Below are 20000 nucleotides of genomic sequence, written 5' to 3' on the forward strand. Positions count from 1 at the left end.
TGACCTCAATTGTAATTTCGAGAATAAATAAAGGTTGATGAGTTCTCTACTAACAGTTATCTGCTAACAGTTATCTGCTAACAGTTCTCTACTAACAGTTCTCTACTAACAGTTCTCTACTAACAGTTCTCTACTAACAGTTCTCTGCTAACAGTTCTCTACTAACAGTTCTCTACTAACAGTTCTCTACTAACAGTTCTCTGCTAACAGTTCTCTACTAACAGTTCTCTGCTAACAGTTCTCTACTAACAGTTCTCTGCTAACAGTTCTCTGCTAACAGTTCAACAATTTGTGTGCTGATTTTATGCCCATGTTCATTTTTATACTAATTGCTGTGGTGCACTCTGGACTGAGAGTAATATGTAGATAGTTATTAATATTTATTATTGTTATATTGTAGAAATGTGTGCATTGAAATGTCTGTAAAGTCTCGACTACATTGAACATGAGGGTGACCTCAATTGTAATTTCGAGAATAAATAAAGGTTGATGAGTTCTCTGCTAACAGTTCTCTGCTAACAGTTCTCTGCTAACAGTTCTTTGCTAACAGTTCTCTGCTAACAGTTCTCTACTAACAGTTCCCTGCTAACAGTTCTCTACAAACAGTTCTCTGGTAACAGTTCTCTACTAACAGTTCTCTGGTAACAGTTCTCTACTAACAGTTCTCTACTAACAGTTCTCTACAAACAGTTCTCTGGTAACAGTTCTCTGCTAACAGTTCTCTGGTAACAGTTCTCTACTAACAGTTCTCTACTAACAGTTCTCTACAAACAGTTCTCTGGTAACAGTTCTCTGCTAACAGTTCTCTGGTAACAGTTCTCTACTAACAGTTCTCTACTAACAGTTCTCTACAAACAGTTCTCTGGTAACAGTTCTCTACTAACAGTTCCCTGCTAACAGTTCTCTACAAACAGTTCTCTGGTAACAGTTCTCTACTAACAGTTCTCTGCTAACAGTTGTCTGCTAACAGTTCTCTACTAACAGTTCTCTGCTAACAGTTCACTACTAACAGTTCCCTGCTAACAGTTCTCTAACAGCTCTCTACAAACAGTTCTCTACTAATAGTTATTCAGTGTCACTTTGACTATGCTTGCACTTCATGGTACAGTAACATCTCCAAACAAATGAAGACAAAGCTCCAGACCTCCCAAAATAAACTAGTGAGACTCCTGCACAACCTTCACTCTAGGACTCACCTAACGCCAGCCCACTTTAACAGTCTGGGATGGCTCAGGGTTGAAGAAAGGGTACACCAGCTTAAAATGCTTCTGGTTTTTAAGGTACTCAAAGAAACGGTCCCCAAGTACCTAGTAAATTATTTTAATAAAGTAGGAGATGTCCACAAACACGCCACAAGAGGGAGCCCCACAGACCTGGTCCCTCTGAAAGTCAGGACATGCATGGGGAAAGACGTATTTTTTTACTCTGCTACTGTGCTGTGGAATGCCCTGCCAACATTCAGTTCTCTACTAACAGTTCTTGAACAGTTCTCTACAAGCAGTTATCTACGAAAGGCCTCTACATGCTACAGCAACTTCAAAGCAACTGCACCACAACATCGCAAAGCAACGGTGTTGCAGACAGTCTGCCTTTATGCTTCTGCAACATTGATGCACAGCCTATGTAACATTGTACCCCGTATGTAGCTAGGTTCCCTAGATAGATGACACTTCCCTTCTCAACCAACCCATTGATAACAAGCAGAAAAATAAGCATCATTTTTACTTCCGGGCGGGGGGTTTCAAAATAAAAGAGCGACGTCTAAAAGCACCGTAAATACGTAATTTTTTTACAATATCTAACGTTACACGAACCTAAACTAATCTAAAGTTACTTTAGGTTCGTGTTAACGTTAGATAATGTACAAAATAAACGTATTTCCGGTGCTTTTAGACGTCGCTCTTTCGACCGGAAGTATTATAGTGTCTGTTGCTAGCAGCTTAACTTTTGTCAGCCGGTTCTGTGCTTTTTAACGTAACGTCATTAGTTTCCAATGGAGAGGAGAGAAAGACCTCGGCTCACATGCAACTACTTGTTGGAATAAATTAATTGATTGATGTTTAACTTGTCCCTGTGTGTGTCCAGTCATTTCGACTAGCAAATGTTGTATTTAACGTTACCTCAGGATACCATTGTATTTAGTTAGTTAGCTATGTAGCTAATGTGGATAGCATTTTGTATAGCATCAATGCTAGCTGGCTGGCTACAGCTTTATTTACTAAATTATGGAGGATTTTTAATCGTCAAGGTAAGAGAGGATTTGTCATGATCAACTGAAGGCGTATGCTATGGAACAATATGTGCTTGGGTTTTCAGAAAAAGGCCAGCTATGACGCAAATTATTTAGCTAATATTGATAGCATAGCTTGCTGGCTACAACAATGGCGGATGGTATTCCTCGCTGCGGGACCAATATTATTCTATGACAGCCCCGCCCCCATTCACTACCAACCAATCACTGCTACGCAATATCAACGCAACGGCTGTTTAGGTTAGATTTGGGGGACATGTACGTAACATCCTCGCAACACAGTCTACAAGACCCTCTGCAACAACCGCGTTGAAATCGCGCCGATGTTGTGTTGTAGTTGCTTTGAAGTTGATGTAGCATGTAGAGGCCTTAACAGTCCTCTACTAACAGTTATATGCTAACAGTTCTCTAACAGTTCTATGCTAACAGTTGTCCCGTATGGAAAATATACAGTATGAACAAACCTCACAACATGTTATACTGCCCTATACGCGCACTGAATAAATTCCACAAATGTACCTTTAATACCAGTATTAGTCTGTCCTTATGCTCTTAGACCTCAGTGCAGCTTTCGATACAATAGACCATGCTATCCTCATTGACCGTCTCCACCAAGCAGTTGGTGTCAGTGGCACAGCCCTATCATGGTTCACCTCCTACCTCAGTGACAGAAGCTTTTCCGTTAACATCGGAAACTGCTCCTCCCCCTCTGCCTCTCTCTCTTGCGGGGTTCCACAAGGCTCCATCCTTGGCCCTATCCTATTCTCCCTATACATGCTGCCCCTTGGTCTGATAATTAAAAAACACAACATCTCTTTCCATTTTTATGCTGACGACACTCTATCTCCCCATGAAACCCAACAATATAAACAATCTTGACAGTCTTCATTCCTGCCTAGACGACATCAAATGCTGGATGGCACACAATTTTCTACAACTCAATCACTCAAAATGTGAAATCCTCCTTTTCGGCCCTCCAAACCAAACCAATGTCATTGCCAGCAGCCTGGGTAACCTGTCTCCCCTAGTCAAGCCCTTTGTTAAAAACCTGGGCGTGCTCTTTGACCCCGAGTTTTCCTTCAATAGGCAGGTAAACTCGGTGGTGAAGGGATGCTTTTTCCAGCTCCGGTCCATAGCCAAGATCAAGGCCATTCTCTCCCCCTCAGACCTGGAAAGAATAATTCACGCCTTCATATCCTCACGCTTAGACTACTGTAACTCCCTGTACCTGGGGCTAAATAAATCCACCATAGCCCGTCTACAACTCCCCCAAAACGCTGCCGCTAGACTGCTCACAGGTACCCGGAAGAGAGCTCACATCACCCCTGTACTTGCCTCCCTCCACTGGCTCCCGGTGCGCTTTAGAATAGACTTCAAGGTCCTCTTAATGGTGTACAAAGCCCTAAATGGTAAAGCCCCTGCTTACCTAGCAGACCTCCTCACCCCCTATACCAACGCCAGGGCCCTCAGATCGGCTGATAAGGGTCTCCTAACCACTCGTAGGTCCAACTTCAAGTCTAGGGGGGGACGTGCTTTTGCGGTCGCAGCCCCTGACCTCTGGAACAGCATCCCCATGTCCATCAAATCTGCCCCCTCCATCGAGTCTTTTAAATCAAAACTCAAAACCCACCTATATCGCCTGGCCTTCCCTGACTCACTTTGACTCTTGCCGTACTTGTTGACGTGTTGTTCTGTTTTTCCTTTGTCTATCCGTTGATTTTATTTTGTTTCTCTGTTTATTTTATACTTTTCTTTGTACTTAGCTTAGCCATGTGAAGCACTTTGGTTGACAAGCGTCATGTTTAAACGTGCTATACAAATACATTTGATTGATTGATTGATTGATTGACCACACCCCTCATCAGCTTACCTTCATAAGCAGGTGTGTGGTCACCTGCTCTCCTCCTACCCAAGCTTTCACCACAAGGTGAGGTCAAGGGCTGCAGCGGCCGTCTGATGCCAAGCGTCACCCCTAACTAACAGAACTTGGTTATAGCCATAACCTAATGTTCTGTTCCGTTAGGGGCTCTGCTTGGCATCACTACTGCACAAAGGGAGGCCAAGCGGAGCCGCTGGCTGACAAATACACCCCGCTGACAGCCCCCCACAACCATCAGAACAGGGAGGGCCGAGTCCCCCCGACCCCCCCTAATGGAGGGCATCCCCCCTATTAGGGGCTTCACGAGAGGGCGACGGACCCGACCGTGCGAAGAGGCACTCAAGCAACCCAACGCACAGGGTGAGCAGACCGTGGCTTGACCCCACGACTACACCCACGCACAACCCGCATGCCACCCGGGAACGAACGTAGGAAACAACCTCGTCACTGCCCCCAGAATCACGGGGTCAAGGGCAAACCCAACCCCGTGGCAAGGCCGTAGCAGCGGAGCGCGAAGGAAGACCCAGACCCACCAAAAGGACTGGACTCCCTGGAATGGGGGCCCGGAGAAGTCCATGATGCCAGCATCAAGACCCCACCAGGTGGGCACCTAGTGACCCCGCCCCCCACATCGCCAGCGCATTCGGACAAAGGCCCCTCAGGCGAGCGGGCCCTGTCCTCCCCAACAGCACACCGCCTGGAACACAGGCCCTGCAACAGGCAGACAGTATGGTCATAACACACAAAAGTTAAACAAGGAAGCAGGCAGCGCACCGGGGAAAAAGACCAGGCAACAGGCTGTCAACCCAAGCCTGGAAACTGCGGACGAGGCAGGCGCCAGAAAGGACAGCTGAAAACAGGGGCGTAAACTGGCGTTGTCGCATAACCAAGCCTTTAAACAGCATGTCAGAAGTGGGATCCTTAGACCACTCGACCCCTGACAGCTGCTCACAGAAAAAGCCCATACGATCGGCAGACGTCATGAACGTGCAGGGGCACCCTCAACCGGAGAACCGGGAGTTGACACTGCAGCAACACACCAGAGAACCAACCACCCAGGCATCACCCCATGCAATGGTTGGTCCCATAACCCCCAGGAAAGAAACCCCAAAACACATCTGCGGCACCGCCGCAGCCCGCGTTCTGGTTTCCAACAGGGCTATCCCGGGCCTACGGGTCAACGAGCATCACCCCGGACCGGGCCCGGTGATACGGGGAGCACAGGGTCCCCCGAGGAGGTTAAAACCACCCCAACAGGCCCCTCAGCGTCAAACGCAAGAGAAGAGCGTAAAAAATGGAAGACCAGCCCCAGCACCCCGTACTCGGTATTCCCAGGAGGTCACCCAACCAAGTACCAACCAAGACCAACCCGCACAGCGGCCGAGATCCGACGAGATCGGACGCGTACAGGTCGGCACGGCCGTAAGCCATTACGACAGTGCAGAATACAACGCACCTAACAAGGGTCCCATAACGCTCAACCCTGTGACACCCGGATCGACCTAGCATTTTTCCCCCTGAAAAAACCCCAAGTCCCTCAGGGTACCAGAACAGCAGATCTGCATCCCCAGCGGACAACGGGTGCAACTGGACTGGACCAGCGCGACCAGAACCAGTCCCGTGCCCTAATCACGCCGACCTGCCAACCCCAGGAGAAGGGGCAGATATGCGTGTTTGATCCCAACATAAAAAAGAAGGCGCCACCCAGACGTGTCGGTATGAACCGCGCCCGGTGGCCCACCCCTAGGGCGTGAGACCCTTCCCCATATGTCCAGACCCATTCCGTCATCATCCCCTGACATGAACGGGAACCCATCGACAACACACAGGGTGTCGGAAGAGGAAAAAACCCCCATCCCAATTGCTCCATAAAAACGCTGTTTCACCCAAGCAATCAAGGCGCGCTAGTCAGCCAACGGCCCAAAAGCACATCCTGAGCCAGCACTATGTGTGCGTTTGGACATACCCACATCAACAACAGGTCGTTTAGACCACCATATTGAATCCCCAAGACGCCCAGGGAAACTACAAGAGGGGCGAGATGCAATCAACTCCATGAATGAATGAATGAAAAAATGTACCCAACAGACTGCAGAAAAGGGTACAACCCAGTACGGCAATACACACAACAGGTTAAGGGGAGGCAGACCTGAGAAAGACGTTTAGTCTTGTTACCATCAGGGACCCTCATTTCCAATCCATCAAAACACATTCAACTCTTTATACAAATAAAGAAAAGGCATCACCCGTATGACCCAATCTGCACAGCTGGGAGTAAAAAACCCTGTTTTTCACATGATTTCAATCCAGTCACTCCTTTTAATCAGAGTGTAAGACCAGACCCTCCCAGAAACACCTTCCCACATGAGACCACGGTCAAGAAAAAAGATATGTAAACTGTGAGACACGTGACCAAAAGACTCAAGTTTGACACATAAACCGGGCGCAGCAGGCCTGTGAGCCCTGCGCCCAACCTCGACATCTTTAAGACACCAGCTCATGGAAGGCGTCGCCATAGCAACAACGCTACAACGGGCGGGGAAAACCTACCGGATCCTGTCATGTAACAGGAGTCGGTAGAATACCCCTCCCCCCCCCCCCCTGTCAAGCACTGGCTTGGCCCTGACTGGCTCAGCAGAAAAAATCAAAAATCCCCTAAACCAATCAAGTGGGGAAGGAGGGGTTTATTCGACACCCCCTCCCGAAACACACCCTTTATCCCTACACACAGAAAAACAACCGTAGCCATCTTGAAAAACCTCCGGTAGAAAACAAAGCATAGCGAAGCTAATACAATGCCCGCTACCCACAAAAAGTGTAAAAGGTTTTACAACAAAACACAAGTCGCCTGTGCGTGAATCCTATACCCGTTGCGTATGTCATACATAGGAAAGAAACGCTGAACGAGAGTAAGCGGCTAGGCCGTGAAATGTGTGCGTACGAGTATTACTGCAACTAAACAACACAGCATTGTGAAAACACATATACTTAGTCAAAGCAATGGAATAACACCAGTTCTAGCTGCATGTGGAGCATCAAGCTAAATAGAACCTATTACCGAGTGTACGTTGCAGACCTTGCTTAACCTCGTAATCACAACACAACTCACCCCACAACGTAAAAAAGGGCAGATTCATATATACACAGCCCCACCCTATGATTTGTTTGAAGAAACACACAGTTTGTTCGGCCAAAACACAGTCCCCCTCCGTCGGGGAACTTTCTTTATTATTACTAATTAAATAATGTGTAAGGCACAAAATCACAGAGGGGCCGGGGAGGGTGTAGTGGAGGGGACACAGAGGGGAAAAAGTCACTCTTAACGGCGTCTGCCACCTCGCGCCGCTCGAGTCTTGCCACCCCGGGGAGCCCCGGAGGGACGGTAGGTTACAGTCTGCTGGACACGACGTTCCCTACCGTTTCCTCCGGTCTGGGATGGGCCGGCAGTGGCAGAAGCGCCGTTTCGTCCCCTGGCCCTCTTGGCAGGGCCAGCAGCGGCGGCGGAGGCAGTGGTAGCGGCGACGGAGACAGCTTGACGTCGCGGAAGCCTTCTGCCTCCACCGGCAAGGACGGGAGGCGGAAAATGGGGTTGGAGGATGGATCTCTCCTCTGCCATCTCTCTGCACGTTGAGGTCATCAACCGCAGGGCCTTCCCGAACAGGCCACCGTCGGAGAGGGCGGCCGTCAGAAGAGGAGCTCTCTTCTTCTCTGGCACACGGGCCTGCTCCAGCCAAAGGTGACGCTGGCCCAGGGTGGCCAGGGCGCGCACTTTCCCCATGGCTATGGCCAGCACCTGGGAAAGATGCAGGACAGCTCCCGCAGCCTGGGTGATCTGATCGCATTTCACCTCGGTCAGATCCGTGCCGCCCGTCATTATCCCCGATACAAATCTAGCCAGGTGGGCGATGTGAGACGCCGCAGCCAGCGATTGTGTACCAGCGATAAATGACTGGTCACCCCAATAAGCCAATCGCCTAGCCGATTTCCCCTGGAGGACCGGCTTGCACAGTGGCTCCCACACCATATCCGGACAGAGGAGCGCGGCCATCGGACTGTCAAGCCGAGGCACGCCCTCCCCCATACCTTTGACCAACCCTGCTACCCGCGTAACCGGTACGTAGGTAGGAGTTAGTCCCATGATGTTGGCCACCGCCTGACCCCGACGAACATAGGCCCCCATCGATGGGAAAAATGGGTAGACAACGTCCACCCCTCTCACTGGGGGACGCTGCCAGGGATGGCCTATGAGGTCATCAGGGACAGGTGCAGGCAATGGCAGCGGCAGCGGCACACCGTTTGCGGTAGCGGCTACCGCCATGAGCTCGGGAAACAAGGCCCGCAGTTCCCCCTGCGAACCTTCCTCCACCGACCCCGCATCCCTCACATACAGCAGGCTGCGACTGGTCAAGGAGCCACAATCCGATGCGGCCGACAATAGGGCATCCTGCCGCTGAGGCCAAGGTGGTTCCTCGACATCCTCGAACAGGGCGCCCCATGGAGCCATTTCCCCCCCCTCCGGGGTCTCCTGAGGAGGGATACTCTCCTCCACGGGGCCATCAAACAAAAATCCGTCCGCCTCGTCCATGAAGTCCTCAGTCTCCATCGGAAATCCCGAGCCGGACGCATCTTCGCTGGTCTCCAGCAGCTCCCCAAACCCAGGCCGTTCGCGTCTGCACGCCACCATCTTGCGACGCGAGCGAGCAGACGCGAAAAGTTTGCGTCGCAAATCCTCCGGCTCCAGAACAACCCCCCGTTCACCAACGGGCGATTCCCCAGAACCAGAGGAACCAGAGTCGAGATCAGGCCATCGCCGGAGCGACGGCACCGACCCCTCGGCTCTTCGGTGAGGAAAACTATCCACCGGCAGTCTCCCGGGCTGGGTCGGCAACCACGAGAGTGGCAACAGCCCAGCACCGAGGCGCACAACGGAGGCGGGAATGGAGAACCGGTGGTGAAGAGTAGGTCTAGCGGGTCTACTCTCCGCGGAATACATTATGACCCAAACCTTTTCTTGTACAACGAAAGTGAGAGAAGAAAAGATTAAGCACAATGTAAACCAGTCACAACTCTTTTCAACTAACAACACGTCAAGTGGGGTACTACCGAGGCACTTCCTTGTGGTGAAAGCGAGAAGGAGGAGAGCAGGTGACCACACACCTGCTTATGAAGGTAAGCTGATGAGGGGTGTGGTCAGACTAATACTGGTATTAAAGGTACATTTGTGGAATTTATTCAGTGCGCGTGCACGTACGCGAGGGAGTGCAGTAGTGATGCCAAGCAGAGCCCCTAACGGAACAGAACTACAATTTCTTAAAGAAATGTAACTTCTCAATATCTGTTTTATCTTGTGATAAGGTTTCAGGGTTCCATCTTGCTCTGTTTTTGAGAAAAGGGGTATAAATAATTGTAGTAACTATATAATCACTGGATAAGAACTGTATATATATACTTATTCTTACTGTATATATATATATCCACATCTGTCTGTACATACCTGCATATATTCCTTTTCACATATCTGTAGAAATCTATATATCTATATCTGTACATATCCCTTACCTACTCTTACTAGTTACGCTGCTGGCCAGTATGACTTACTACCATAGTGTCTATACCTGTATCACTGTACATCATAATACTACAGCTCTGTACATACTGTACATCTGATTAGCACTATTACCCAGTAGTAATTTATTATACCCAGTTTAATCACCTGTACATTGTATATCACTATTGCACTTTACTGTTACATTTGCACTCTGGTTGAATGCCAAACTTATTTTCGTTGTACTGTACTTGTGCTGCATGATGACAATACATGTGAATCTAATCTATCTAATCAAATACAAAACATGTTATATAGACTGAATCCACAACGAGATTTCTTAGAAAGAATGTAGAGAACCTGCCATATATACGTATATAGATAATCTAGCATAGTATAAAAACGAGTGATGAAATTAGTAAGGAAAGATAAGATAATATAATTCTTTATTTGTTTTGTATGAATTTGTTTGTGTCAGAACTGCATTACAAAAAAGAAGAATATAAGACAACAATCAATATCTGAAATAAAGAGAAAACTATTTAAAAAATAAAATAAAAACACTAACATTCTTACTGTCTTATACTACCATGCTCTCTTCCTACTATACTAATATGTCTTCACAACTATGCACTCAACACTGCAGCACCCACGTTTCAGTACTGTTTGATGAACATTGTTACTCAGTTGTAAGCGTTGTACCCTTCCTGCTGACTCGTTGTACTGAACTTGTAAGTAGTTTTGGATAAAAGCATTCAGCTATTACTAGTGTTTAGCTATTACTAGATGTAAATGTCAAATGTAACCATGTTTCCGCATTTTGATGAGGCACAATCCCATGAATCCAAGGTTATGTTGTATTGTACAGCCTTTTTATGTTGCACTGTCCCGTGTAGGTTGTACCACATTTCTACTGTGTCCTGCTTGCTCATTGAATGTGGCACAAATTCATTTTTGAGTCTTTTTAGTTTCCACTTGGGGGATCTTGGGGGATCACAAATCAAATTGTAATTTGATTTGACTGTTGCTAAATGGCTCGAAATAAACGTCATCCATTCATTAATCTGAAGCGCCTATGTGAGGGTAGCAGTGAGTTTGAGTGAGAGAGATCGTCTATAATAATAATTTAGGACCTGCTCCGAGGTCATCAATTGGCACACATGCGATGCATGCATGCAATTCGTATCTGCGATTAACCCATCCCGTCGTCCTTCCCCCCCAAGGGCAGCCGGGAGCAGACAGGCGTCAACGTGAGCCGCGCCAGGGGACCAATCCAAGTGCTCCTGTCCGTCTTCGTCAAGGACGCCACAGCGTTAGCGATCTTGTTGTTGTGCATGTTTTTCCATTGGGTTTATCTTATCGGGGGGGAAACCCTTGCGAGCACGGGGAGAACATGCAAACTCCACACAGAAAGGCCTGGGAGATACCCCACCTGGGTACCTAGCATCATGGAAACCTGGTCCACAAGCGGGAATCGAACCCTGGACCTTCTTGCTGTGAGGCGACAGTGTTAACCACTACACCACCGTGCATGATTGTATAGGCCATTCTCAACATCTTTGTAGTGTAACTTTGGTAAGGTAATGACATCTGAAGGCAAAACTATATTGTCAATTTGTCATACAAAACTCTCTGAAGGCAGAAACTATATGTATCTTGTAAACCCTTCTGGAGGTAAGAACTATATTATGAAACTCTCTGAATGCAGAAAATATATGTAACCTTCTGGAGGTTTTAGAAGAGGTTTCGGCAAGGCGGCTGGGTGGCGCAGCGGTCTAAGCGCTCGTCGCCAACGCGCGAGACACCGGTATCGAATCCGGCTGTCAGCATTGCCTCCGGCTTGGGCCGGCCGTCATACTGACTCAATTGGCAGAGTCAGCGGGAGGGGAGTCGATGGGTGGTAATCTGGTTGTTGTAAACAGTGACTCCTACAGGTCGGTCAGGGCGCCTGCACAGCAAGGACATGAGATGTCGAGGGTAGTGTGAGCCTCCCACACGTTACACCTCGCCAATGAGAGTCCGCGCTGGCAGGTGAAAAGAAGTGGCTGGCTGACTCTGCATGTATCGGAGGGGACATGCGATAGATTCTTCAACCCTCCCTACGACCGACCAGCGAGCAACGATCAAGACAGGGGAGGGGACTAAATTGGGATGGGAGAACAACAGAAAAAGAAGGAGAAAAACTGGATCAAAAAAAGAATAAAAGGCTCGCTGATAACAAACTATCATTACACCTGGGTAAAACAGAGTCCATTCTCTTTGGATCAAATAACAAACTCAGCAAGGCCAACGGCTTCTCTGTTACAGTGGGTGACAATATTGTCACGAGGAAAGATGAAATTACCTACCTGGGTTCCATCCTAGAGGCAAATCTTTCCTGTGACAAAATGGCATCCAATGTAATAAAAAAAGTCAACCAACGAACAAGATTCTTGTACCGGATCTCCACTCTGGTAAACAAGAATACCCTGAAGACTCTAACAGGAGCACTCATTCAAGGGTACTATGACTATGCTTGTACCTCATGGTACCAAAGCACCTCAAAAGCACTAAAACAATACTACAAACATCACAAAACAAACTGGTCAGACTACGGCTTGACCTTACTCCTAAAACCAACCTCACCCCTGCCCATTTTTACATCCTAGGATGGCTTAGAGTAGACGACAGAGTACAGCAGCTTTCAATGGGCCTGGTCTACAAGATACACTACACCACTAAGGTACCCATGTACATGTCGACATACTTCCCAAAGGTCAGTGAATACCACAACCACAACACCAGAGGGAGCTCCACAAATCATGTTCAACCCAGATTCGGCTCAAACAAGGGACTAAACACGTTTCGCAATTATGCCACAACAATGTGGAACGCCCTACCCAAAGCTGTAAAGGAATGTGAATTCCTACCCACCTTCAAAACCGCCCTCAAAGAACACCTATGGGAGGCTGCAATTTCGAAACTGGCCCCTGTACATGTCCAACCCTCCAACCGGCGCCCGATCTTATGCTTTGGGAATTCATTTTCAAAAGAACGTAAGCTGTCCAGCGCGGACGCTTAGCTCCCTGCAGGCAGTGTGCGCCTGGGGACGCACCTTCAAAAGACACCTTTACGATTAGAGAATCAGCCGCCACTTAGAAGAAAGGCTTCTCTCATCCTTTTTACCTGCGACCAGCAGCTCTATAGGTCGCTCTGTCGGTCCACAAAATTCCCATGCAGGTCAAGTGTGTGTGTGTGTGTGTGTGTGTGTGTGTGTGTGTGTGTGTGTGTGTGTGTGTGTGTGTGTGTGTGTGTGTGTGTGTGTTGTGTGTGTGTGTGTGTGTGTGTGTGTGTGTGTGTGTGTGTGTGTGTGTGTGTGTGTTCATGTCAATTGGCTAAAAGGGGGCGTGGCAATGGGAGCGGCTTATCGCAAAAAAGGCGCATAACGTCACACACTAGCACAAGATTTTGAGGAAAGGTTGGTCATGTGACCCAAAGGACAGGTGATTAACTGTTCATGCCAATTGGCCAAAAACGGGGGCGTGGCAGTGGGAGTGGCCTATAACACGAAGGTACATGACTTCTAAACAGATTCACGTCACATCGACGATCAAACGTTGTGGAGAGCATGATCATGGGGCAAGGACACACACACACACAGACATACAGACACACACACACACACGCACACACACGCGGCACACACACACACACACAGACACACAAACACACAAACGCAGAGATGCATGCACGTCGCAGCAAATGTGCGCTTGTTTAATAATGGATTGTGAAAACAGAGCTGAAAACATCATGGAATTAATATACATTTGAAGCAAACGGGAACTAACAGGCATTGTTCCAAAGTCTCATCCAGTGAAATCCTGTAGCATTGAGTTGACATGGTCTGCCCTGTTATGTGGCTATTATTTATATAACTATATACTGTAACTTAGGGCTGTCCCCGACTAAGGATTTGGATGGTCGACTTTGATTGGCCGAAATGAGCCGATAGTCAACTACTAGTCGACTATGGAAAACTTGAAAAAAATAAAAGTATAATAAATATATATATATATTAGGGATGTCCGATATTATCGGCCGACCGATATTATCGGCCGATATCGGCAGTAAAATGTGATATCGGAAAATATCGGTATCGGTAAAAAAAAAAAAAAAAAATAACAATATTTGTTATATATATATCCAGTGAAATTATTAGTTACCTGAAATTATTCAGTTTTTTGGACGGGGAAACCCTGCATATATCGGTATTGGTTGATATCGGTATCGGAAATTAAGAGTTGGACAATATCGGAATATCGGTATCGGTAAAAAAGCCAATATTGAGCACCCCTAATATATATAGCAGATACTTTCTTAAATGCCATCCTCCCGACAGAGCGGTGTTGATGGGGAGCTCAGATGGGTTCGCTTGCTGGTGTTATTAGCATTAGCTGAAGAGCTAACCGAAAAGCTAGTTTTAGCTTTAACATTACCTTGGCTAAAGTTGGGGCTATTCATAATCCAGCAATAATGGCTGCAGACCTGCAAGCAAAGTACAGCAAGTTGGCACAGGAGTATTCCAAGGTAAATCACTTTTTCACTAGTAACGTTATATTGTCTTGTTTCCATCTAACGTTAGCTAATGCTAGCTAACCTAGCTCACGTTAGAGTCATCACTGATCGACCTCTCGCACACAATTAATGACATGTTGCGGACAGCCATATATCGGTGACAATGTTTAGCTTTTAGTGCCAAATGATAAGAGTCTGAGACGGAGTCTCAAAAGAGAATGTTGAATATTTATTGTGCAGAAATCACAACAGATCCTCTGCTACTTCACCGGAGCCAGCATTGTAGACTGAGTAGGGTATATCTGCAGAGCCACTGGGTAGCGAGTGCAAAGTGACTGAGTGGATCATTGGAGTAGGGTATATCTGCAGTGCTGCAGCCCCATAATACAATATCATTAATCAATCACCTGTTGTTGAATAAATACCATTACTTTCTAGTTATTACTAAAAAAAACAGTATATATAAAACAGTAGCTGTATATATAAAAAAGTATAATTTATATAATTTTTTTTTAATTGAATTTTTTTTAATGTATATATTTATATACATATATATATATATATATATATATATATTTTTTTTTTTTTTTTTTTATCATTCCATTTGGGCTGTGGGGGTGCTTAATGTCTGAAGGAGTCGACTGAAGACTTCTTGTCCTCTGCAAAAGCATGGATACATCTTGATATTTGTCTAGTCTAGTGTGTTCATTAGATGGGTGAAATCCTCTTTCAGTGCCTCTGTGTCTGTTTTCTTAGGCAATTAGCCTCTAGTATGCGTGCCATTAGAGGCCTCTTTTCTTTTGGAAAGAATGATAATTTTTTTTATATAAATTACACACACAAAAATGTATAATAATTTATTTTTTTTTGCATTTGACTAAGATGTTGGCAGTCGACTACGGCTCCTTTCGATCGATTAGTCGACTATTCGACTAATAGGGGTCAGCCCTACTGTAACTACGGTATATAACTAAAACTATAACTATATAACTATTGTATCAATTACACTGGGCACAGGTACACATCTAACCACCCAAATGCACTGTTATATCCATAATCAAGTAATATTTTCAGGTCAGGTCACATCTCATCTCATCACATCACATCTCATCTCACCTCATCTCATCTCATCACATCTCATCTCATCTCATCACATCTCATCTCATCACATCACATCTCATCTCATCACATCACATCTCATCTCATCTCATCTCATCTCATCTCATCTCATCACATCTCATCTCATCTCATCACATCTCATCTCATCTCATCTCATCACATCTCATCTCATCTCATCTCATCTCATCTCATCTCATCACATCTCATCTCATCTCATCTCATCTCATCACATCTCATCTCATCTCATCTCATCACATCACATCTCATCTCATCACATCTCATCTCATCTCATCTCATCTCATCACATCACATCTCATCTCATCTCATCTCATCTCATCTCATCTCATCTCATCTCATCTCAGACTCAGAAGTGAAGGCTGATGATGATGATGATGATGATGATGATGATGATGATGATGATGATGATGATGATGATGATGACAACATGACGCAGCAGCTGGATTCTGACTGAACTCATAACCGAGGCAGATCTGCAAAAAGCAACAGAATGTTCTACCAAAGTGAAACATGTTTTTCCGGGGCCTTTTATCAAACGTCGCAATTTAGTTTGGTATATCACACAGACGAGCCTCGTCCTGATGAATATTTTACCTCATAAAACCGCCATCTCCATATTTAACACAGAAACAAGCCAATACCCTCGTGAGAACGCTGTCAGTTAATTATAAAACTCTGCTCAGTAAAGAGAGGGAAAGATGCTCCAAACGCAGCTCTTAACTCTCCCACTGATATTAGAAGCGTCGGGGGAAATTTCACATTTTACCCCCCTTTTCAGAATAAAATTAATGTGACAGAAAGAAAGGCTCATTGCACAGCAACTAGATAGAGCGAGAGACGGAGGGAGGGAGGGAGGAGAGAGAGAGAGAGAGAGAGAGAGAGAGAGAGAGAGAGAGAGAGAGATGGTAGCGAGCAGGAGGAGGGGTGAGAGGAAAGGGGGTGCATACTAAAGGACAGAGAGCTAGGCAGAAAGAGGGAGTGAGAGACTAGAGAGAGAGAGCGAGGGAGGGAGGGAGGGAAGGAGGGAGGGAGGGGAGAGATGGGTATGCATACTAATTTCATCATTCTGCTGATAAACTTTTCCTCCAGTAATCCTCCAGCTGGGACGTGAGAACAGAGAGGAGGAGACAAGGTTAGGCTGTGAGGAGTCTCCTGTATCGCTCTACGCTGAGGACACTGTGCTGTGAGGAGTCTCCTATATCGCTCTACGCTGAGGACACTGTGCTGTGAGGAGTCTCCTGTATCGCTCTACGCTGAGGACACTGTGCTGTGAGGAGTCTCCTATATCGCTCTACGCTGAGGACACTGTGCTGTGAGGAGTCTCCTGTATCGCTCTACGCTGAGGACACTGTGCTGTGAGGAGTCTCCTATATCGCTCTACGCTGAGGACACTGTGCTGTGAGGAGTCTCCTGTATCGCTCTACGCTGAGGACACTGTGCTGTGAGGAGTCTCCTATATCGCTCTACGCTGAGGACACTGTGCTGTGAGGAGTCTCCTGTATCGCTCTACGCTGAGGACACTGTGCTGTGAGGAGTCTCCTATATCGCTCTACGCTGAGGACACTGTGCTGTGAGGAGTCTCCTGTATCGCTCTACGCTGAGGACACTGTGCTGTGAGGAGTCTCCTATATCGCTCTACGCTGAGGACACTGTGCTGTGAGGAGTCTCCTATATCGCTCTACGCTGAGGACACTGTGCTGTGAGGAGTCTCCTATATCGCTCTACGCTGAGGACACTGTGCTGTGAGGATTGTTGCATTCATTCATTTATTTTGCATTTATTTTAAATTTGTTGGACCTTATGGTGTTCTTGTTTTGTTCTTGACTTATTGTTATGTTTCTTATTGACTTGTTTAAAGAAGACGTGTCCGGCCCATGGGGACATTAACGTGTGTTGTCGGGCCTTACAAATTAATTTGATTTGATTTGATTTAGGAGTCTCCTGTATCGCTCTACACTGAGGACACTGTTATAGACAACAAGACATAAGCATTAGCAGACAAGACACAGTTATAGACAACAAGACATAAGCATTAGCAGACAAGACACAGTTATAGACAACAAGACATAAGCATTATCAGACAAGACACAGTTATAGACAACAAGACATAAGCATTATCAGACAAGACACAGTTATAGACAACAAGACATAAGCATTAGCAGACAAGACACAGTTATAGACAACAAGACATAAGCATTATCAGACAAGACACAGTTATAGTATCCCTCTACGCTGAGGACACTGTTTGGTTCTATTCTGCTTTTTGGCCTAAGCCGGAGGGTGTGGCCCTATATGAGGCAATGTTGCTGACTGACTGACTGACTGACTGACTGACTGACTGACTGACTGACTGACTGACTGACTGACTGACTGACTGACTGACTGACTGACTGACTGACTGACTGACTGACTGACTGACTGACTGACTGACTGACTGACTGACTGACTGACTGACTGACTGACTGACTCCATTGTTTAAACACGTATGCCTGAGCGATGTGGCCCAGGTCCGCCTTATTCTGCTCTCTGTTCTAATTTATTCTATTGTATTCTATTGTACAACATCCTATTCATTCCTCTTCTTTTCTTCTGCAGAGGTATTTTGCCTGTAATGTATTCTAATGTATCTCAGGCTGTATTTGTTCCTATAGTTCCCTTCCCTGTCCTGACAAACCAAGAGGGTCGGTGGCGTCTGTGGGGTGTGTAGCAGGTACAAGGCCATCTGCTCCGTTTGTTTCCCTGGTCCCCTCCCCCCGCGCCTCCTCTCCCTCCCCCTACCCAGAACCCCCCACTGTCATCTCACTAAGCACCATATCTGCCTGCTCCTCCTCACATCTTTTTATTGTTTTATTGCTGGCTGGGTGTCTGCTAATGCTTATGTCTTGTTATCTATAACTGTGTATTGTCTGCTAATGCTTGTCTTGTTGTCTATAACTGTGTCTTGTATGATAATGTTTATGTCTTGATGTATATAACTGTGTCTTGTATGATAATGTTTATGTCTTGATGTATATAACTGTGTCTTGTCTGATAATGCTTGTCTTGTTGTCTATAACTGTGTCTTGTATGATAATGCTTGTCTTGTTGTCTATAACTGTGTCTTGTCTGCTAATTGCTTGTCGTGTATAATTACCTTATTGTACTAACTTTTGTCTTAATCTACATACATGTTTTGTATACTTTGCAACGGTTTTAATTGTTTACGTGCTTACTGTATATGTTTCCCTGTTTTACTGGCTAAGTAAAAACACCTGGCCGCGATGAAAGTCGAAGATTAGCCATTTGTCAAACAATGGCACATTTACAGCGATGTTGATTGCAGTCGTGTGCACTGTCCCTGGGAAAATAAAAATCTGAAAAAGTAAATAAAAATAAATCTTGTTTATTCTCCTCCAATTTGTCCCAGGTTGTTTGGCCCATAAAACACACACACATGTACACACACGTACACAAATACACACACACACACTTCCCTACATGCTGACACACACACACACACACACACACACACACACACACACACACACACACACACACACACACACACACACACACACACACACACACACACACACACACACACACTTCTCTACATGCTGAAACACACACACACTTCTCTATATGCTGAAACACACACACACTTCTCTATATGCTGAAACACACACACACTTCCCTATATGCTGAAACACACACACACACACACACTTCCCTATATGCTGAACACACACACACACACACACACACACACACACACACACACACACACACACACACACACACTTCCCTATATGCTGAAACACACACACACACACACACACACACACACACACTTCTCTACATGCTGAAACACACACACACTTCTCTACATGCTGAAACACACACACACTTCTCTACATGCTGAAACACACACACACTTCTCTACATGCTGAAACACACACACACTTCTCTACATGCTGAAACACACACACACTTCTCTATATGCTGAAACACACACACACTTCCCTATATGCTGAAACACACACACACACACACACACACACACACACACACACACACTTCTCTATATGCTGAAACACACACACACACTTCTCTATATGCTGAAACACACACACACACACACACACACACACACACACACACTTCTCTACATGCTGAAACACACACACACTTCTCTATATGCTGAAACACACACACACACACACACTTCCCTATATGCTGAAACACACACACACACACACACACACACACACACACACACACACACACACACACACACACACACACTTCCCTATATGCTGAAACACACACACACACACACACACACACACACTTCTCTACATGCTGAAACACACACACACACACACACACACACACACACACACACACACTTCTCTATATGCTGAAACACACACACACACTTCTCTATATGCTGAAACACACACACACACACACACACACACACACACACTTCCCTATATGCTGAAACACACACACACACACACACACACACACACACACACACACTTCTCTACATGCTGAAACACACACACACACACACTTCTCTACATGCTGAAACACACACACACACACACACACACACACACACACACACACACACACACTTCTCTACATGC

The 20000-nt window shown here is 46.1% G+C and overlaps 1 protein-coding gene across 1 annotated transcript in view; it reads left to right on the forward strand.

The window, feature by feature from the left end:
• Nucleotides 1-20000, forward strand: part of dnajc11b (DnaJ (Hsp40) homolog, subfamily C, member 11b) — a gene marked incomplete at both ends in the record, with an annotated part of 129906 nt that overhangs the window by 2783 nt on the left and 107123 nt on the right.

This window comes from Notolepis coatsorum (genome assembly GCF_963971535.1).
Source record: "Notolepis coatsorum genome assembly, chromosome: 6".
Classification (NCBI taxonomy): Eukaryota; Metazoa; Chordata; class Actinopteri; order Aulopiformes; family Paralepididae; genus Notolepis; species Notolepis coatsorum.